Source organism: Peromyscus eremicus, chromosome 11 (assembly GCF_949786415.1).
Source record: "Peromyscus eremicus chromosome 11, PerEre_H2_v1, whole genome shotgun sequence".
In the NCBI taxonomy this organism is placed as follows: domain Eukaryota; kingdom Metazoa; phylum Chordata; class Mammalia; order Rodentia; family Cricetidae; genus Peromyscus; species Peromyscus eremicus.
In genome coordinates this window covers 4,308,181-4,314,405 of record NC_081427.1, presented here as the reverse complement: position 1 = coordinate 4,314,405, position 6,225 = coordinate 4,308,181, and the positions used below count along the sequence as shown (strand labels likewise).

Genomic DNA, 6,225 nt, shown 5'->3' with positions numbered 1-6,225 from the left:
GACAAAGCAGGTGAGGACCAGCCAGCCCCATGCATCTTCAGACTTGTGGATTCCTAAGAGCTGCGAGCACAAAGTCAGGTGAATGGTGATGAACCGAAGACAGAACTGTATGAAGCCGGCAGAGATACGGTGTTCTGGCAGGAAGCTATGGAACGCCAGTGCTGGAGCCATTGTTTTTCCTGTGGGATTTGGAGACCTCTTCTGTTTCAAATGAGTGCCTAAAACAGCACGATCAGAAGTTGGGGTGAGCTGATGCTTTTCTGTTGCCACGGTAACTCAACACAACCAAGGCGACTTATAGAAGGAAGGGTTTATCTGGGTTCTCAGTTCTAGAGGGTGGAGTCCATCATGGCAGCAAGAAGCAGAAGGTTTGAACTTACATCTTCAGACACTAGCATGAAGCAGAGAGGGCCAACTAAAAGCGGTGTGAGTCTTTAGACTGTCAACGTCTGCCTCTGGTGTCAAGACTACACCTCCTAAACCTCCCCACACAGCACATCAACTGAGGACCAGGTGTTCAAATGCCAGAGACCATGGAGGACATCTCTTATTTAAACCACCTCAGCTGGGTAGATGGTTCAGTGGGAAGGAATACTTGCTGCATCAGCATGGTGGGCTGGGTTTGGATCTCAGCACCCACACACAACCCTGGGTGTGTCTGTACATACATCTGTAACACAAATCCGCGCCACTAAGAAAGCTGGAATTCACTTCCCATCCGGTCTAGTAAAAAAACATTGAGTTCCAGACTCAATGTGAGGCCCTATCTTGAGAAAATAAGACAGAAAGAGATGTTCTCCTAACCTCTGTAGGTGCACATACCCTCATATGTGTCCATATACAACACATGTACACACATCACACACACACACACACACACACACAGAGAGAGAGAGAGAGAGAGAGAGAGAGAGAGAGAGAGAGAGAGAGAGAGAGAGAGAGGGAGACAGAGAGACAGAGAGACAGAGAGAGGAATGGAGATTAGGACTCAATGGATATTCTTGGGGATGTGCCCTGTCACACTTGGAACACTGATGCTCAGTTCGTCAAGGGCTCCTGGAGGAAAAGGTGTGTGCTCTGACAAGATCCTTTTGAATAGTTTCACTCAAAAATCTCTTTAAGAGAGAGGCTGGTGGGTATCTGTAACTCCAGGCCATGCTACTGTGTTCTGTGACATTTCAAAGCTCCTTGTCAGACATGTTACAACTTCATTTCTCTCTGATCTCCCTGAATACCACGAACAAACCTGTGAACCTTCAGCACCGACAGCTGTCCTTAGAAACTTGGCCCAAGGCATGGTGGGAATTGAAAGCTATTTAAGCAGCAAGACTTTGGGACATGATACTTGCCTTGTTTTTTTGTCTGTCTCTACTTGTCTTTCTTTCCTTCTCTTTCCCCATTCTCTGTCTGATGAAGTCTCCATTATTGAGTGTTTTACTTGTTCTTCTATCTTTCCTCATACATGAAGAAGGTGGTTGAATGTGTTGGTAGGAGAGAGACAGAGGTGGTCACTACCAGACTTAGTGCCAAGAGTCTCAGGAGAACTTGTGATCTTCCTTGCTGCTGCAAACAGACCTCGTTTCTGGATCCAGTATAGGTGACTATAAAGGAGTCTGGCATCTAAGGGGTGTCCTCCAAGGAGAGGCATGGCATAGTCTCTATTGAGTATGGATCATGCTTGAAAAGAGGATGCATTCCTTTTTTCAATCAGAGCTGCCATGTCATGGGTCCCTTGAGTGACACTTAAAGGTCAGCAGGGCTGGAACAGCCCTGGCAAATCTAGAACGTAGTAGATGCTGGTTTCACACTTGAGACCCTTCAGAGGCTTATGAGCAATGTCAGGTTCCAGCAAAGAGGTGGGCTTAAACAGCCTTCAGTGAGATCCCAAAAAGAGTCATAAGATCTCTACCACCACCATGAGCTGCAATGAAGGTTTGGACCTTCCTCAGGTTGAGGAACATTTCTTAGGGTTAAGGACAGAGTTGTTCTGGGGCACCCATGTAGGGGTTTCCCTGTAAAGAACTCAGGAAATCTGAACCTTTTTAGAAGAATCATAAAGTGTTCAGATTCCTAGGAGTCTTTAGGCCTTCCCTTCTCAGTGCCCAGAGGTCTCAGAAATAGATGACATCTTTTATTATTAGGAGCATTTGATGTTCCAAGCTGACTTGTATGTGCACAGGACTTCTAAAAATACAAGAGGGTGTGCATGATCCTCACCTTTAGGAGAACAGCAGGGTACCTCCAGAACCTATGTTCTGCCTTTTATATCTGGCTTTGCTCACTGGATAAGATATATCTTCAGATGACCTAATGAGAACAGAAGCTGTCTGTTGCTAAGTGACAGAGATGTGGCCAGGTCAGAATAGTGGCTGAAATGACTGCTTCCAAGAACCCATGACTTTTTGTTTGCATATGACCTCTTTCTGCTGATGCTCTAGAGAACTGAGCATAGCCAGTCCAGGTCAGGGCAAACTTGGCCTATTGTAGGAGGCACTTTCTTTCCAGAGAGGGTAAAACGGACACAGGGTGTAACTACAGCTTGTGTTCCATGGCTCCTTCCCTTTCATCATCTTCGCTTTGTTGGTAGTACCGACTGTGTACATCCCCATTTTAAAAAGTGCATATTATCTTCCACCAGGAGGGAAAGGGGATTAATGCTCTCAAGTACTGCTGTAATTCATTATTACTAGCACTTCTTAGTTACTTCTTTGACAACAAATATCTTAGTTATGGTGTTCTCTGTCCACATTGGGAGGAAGTTGAGTGCTTTTGGATTGCTTCTAAGTGTTAATTACTCAGAGGCAGACATGTGCTTATCAGTAAGGTGCGTGTGCACAAGATATGAAAACCCAGGAGGATGTTTTTTAAATGGACACCATGAATCACCATCTCTAGGTCAAAGTCAATGCTCAGAGGAACTGACAACATGTCTGCTCTTCATCCAGTTATTATCTACCATCTATTATGTGGAAAATCCCTTGCTAAGTACCACAAGGTGTCATGAGGTAATGTGATCTAGTATCTTTGACCACAAACAGCTCCCCACCTAATGAGTTAAGACTGCAGTACACACAAGGATGCTGCAACCACTCTGCTCAAACTACATCATCCTATGAGCTCATTCTGTCAGCAGTGGCCACATGGGTTGGCATCTTAGGTGAGAACAACTCCATGCACATGAGGTAGAGCTGGGCATCAAATGTACTTTTACACAGGGATCCCTAACTATCTTAAAGGCATTTATTGAAAGGACAGTATTTCCTCACTCATCTTTAGTGTCACCCCGAGCTTATGTCAAGATCCATTCACGAACAGGGTTTATCTAGGCCTAGTTTTCTTCTCTAGACCCTATTAGTCTATCCATGAACCAACAGCACACTGTTCATCCATAGAAGCCTTTGTAGTAAAGCCTCAGATTCCATAGGCAACTCTCCTTCTTTATTGACTCAGAAAGTCCAATATCTCTTAATTCCTGTATTCATCAGTTTCCCATCACTGTAATGAATGTGGGATCATGAACTTATGGAGGACAAACACTTTGCTCACAGGTGAGCTCGACAACAAGGTTGATCAAGGGATGTACTGCCAAGGCTGTTCAGGAGCACAGAGGCACACAGAGCAAAGTGTTTTGATCGTGACAGAAGGCAAAGAAGACAAGAGGAAGGGACTGGTGTCCCAAACATCCCTTCAAGAGGCTGCCACCAAAGACCTAAAGACCTCCCTTCAGACCCACCACCTAAAGGGCTCATGGCCTCCCACAGTGCCACCCTGCACACTAGGCCTTTGGCACATGGGCCTTGAGGGAGCAGTCAACATGGAAACTGTAGCAACTCTCATATAAATTTAGAATAATTTGGTCAAGTTTTTCAAAATTCTTCTTTGATATTAATTGGGTTTAATTGATTCTCTAAATAAAATTGGAAAGAATCTTTGTAAAATTGAGTCTATTGGTTGATGGTTTTCATTTTCTTGGGTTTTCTTCTAATATGTCTTAGTGACATTCAAAAACTTCCCTATTTAATTATTGCATGGCTTTTAATTATTTCATCATTATTTGCTGTCATAGTTAAAGATTTTCATTTTTGTTTTGTAGCATTTTTGTTGTCTCATAAAATGAATTTGTTTTCATACATTTTGCTCAAACAAACTTAAATTTTTACTAAATTATTTTGTAAGTTCTAATCAGTTATTTATGGATTTTTTTCTGTGTAAAACTTGTGTCTCAAAGACAAATTATTTCTATTCGTTTTCCCTCTGTGGTGGTGTGAATAGGCAGGGCTCCCATAGACTCATGTGTTTGAATGGTTGGCCCATAGGGAGTGGCACTATTAGGAGGTGTGGCCTTGCTGGAGGAAGTGTGTCACTGGGGGTGGACTTTGAGGTCTTAGATGCTCAAACCATACCCAGTGTGGCTCTCTCACTTCCTGCTGCCTGTGGATCAAGATGTAGAACTCACAGCTCCTTCTCCAACACCATGTCTGCCTGACATGCTTCCTGCCATGATGATCATGGACTAAACCTCTCAACTGTAAGCCAGCCGCAATTAAATGCTTTCTTTTTTAAGAGTTGCTGTGGTCAGGATGTCTCTTTATAGCCGTAGAAACTCTAACTAAGACATCCTCCTTCCTTGACAGGTTTTGTGATGCCTTCCGCCATACACTGTAGACCAGGCTGTCTGACCTGCAGCTAAGATCCTCCTCCCTCCACCGTCTGAATGCTGAAGTTCTGAGCTGTGCCGCCATGCCTGGCCCTCTCCTTCTAGCTATCTTTCCTTTATGCTTCTAATTCTGCTGTGCCATGCTGACTTAATGTGCTAATACAACTTTGAAAGAAGTATGCGATATAAGGTGATGTGAAATGGTTCCTCAGTTCAAAACGAAAACATTCACATTGCTACCCACCTGACATGATATTTGTCACTGATTTTATCAAGGAGGGTTTTGTTGTTTGGGTAGGTGTTAAGGCTAGGACTTTGTGCATTTGGGGCAGTCACTCTGCCACTGAGGCAAGATCTACACCGGCACTGTTTCCTCGTAGATGGTGTTTGTCAGACTGAGGAAAGGCACTATAGCACCAATTTATTAAGCTGTCTGTAATTTTTATCCTGAAAATTCCACCAAATGCCATATCCATACCTGTGACTTTTCTGTTTTTCTCTTAATACTTTGTACCAACGAGCGATGACTGTGAACCCAGCCTTCCATGGTGACCTGAGACTTAACAGACTCAATTTGCCCATCATCTGTGTACATCTTGCTCATTATAGTTTCATCTGATGTTATCACTGCGTATTATGGGAAAATCCTGTCGACAGCGAAGTGCTGGGCACTTGGGTTTGGGCATTTCATGTACTTTGTGGCACTTTAGAAGAACTCTCTGTATCCCTTTTTCTCAGAACTTCTTTTATATTAACAATAATAAATTTTTCTTCCCTCATTGGCAAGTTATATGCATTTCTGTTTTTATTATTTTTTCCTAGAAATTATAACATGGTTACTTTTAAAACAGTTCAGTACTTTTATCCTTTTTGCTGACAAAGATCTTCATAATTTGGACTCATATTAATCTTCTATTTTCTTTGAGTATTGTAGTTTCAACTTGTTTGTTTTATCCTCAAAATACATTTTAACTTTTACATTGCAGATTTCATTTGAATGCATACATACACTCTGTTTTCTTGGAGCTTATTTCCCTCGAGTGTCAATCCCTCCATGTGGGATACATTCTTCTCTGTCTGACCTACGTGCTTAGGAACATCTGTCCGTCTGTTATTGTAAGCATTCAAGAGTTTTGTTGTGTAAAAGATTGAATTTAGGTTTTATTCTTTCAAGATAAACTTTTATTTATGACCCTCCCCACACTCCCCACACTCATTGAAGGTGTCAGGTGTGTGACTTCTGGTTTAATGGTTGTATAAAGATGTCAGCTACTATTCTCACACCTTTAAAGGAGCCTCTATGTCTATGCCACTCCCCACCACCACCACATGCTCACACGCATGCGTGTGCAGACGTACACACACATACAGAGAGGAGAGTATTTTCCCTGGATACAGTTATGGTTTCTGTTTTGTTTGTCTGCCCCCTGCTCTCTTTCTCCTAGAATCAAACACAGGGTCATAGGATAAACTGAGTTTTATTTTTCTGCTTAAAATGGTATTATGATAAAACAGGCTTGGAGAGCCAAGAGAGGCACCCACAGAAGTGAGGACTAGGAGAGAAAGAC

General features: G+C 42.8%; 1 long non-coding RNA gene across 1 annotated transcript; it reads left to right on the top strand.

Annotated features, from left to right (window-relative positions):
- Window positions 1-315: 315 nt before the first annotated feature.
- LOC131921662 (uncharacterized) lies at window positions 316-3,942 on the top strand. The gene is made up of 2 exons (XR_009382053.1): window positions 316-426; window positions 3,549-3,942. It is a non-coding gene; the product is annotated as an uncharacterized LOC131921662 (long non-coding RNA).
- Window positions 3,943-6,225: the final 2,283 nt, after the last annotated feature.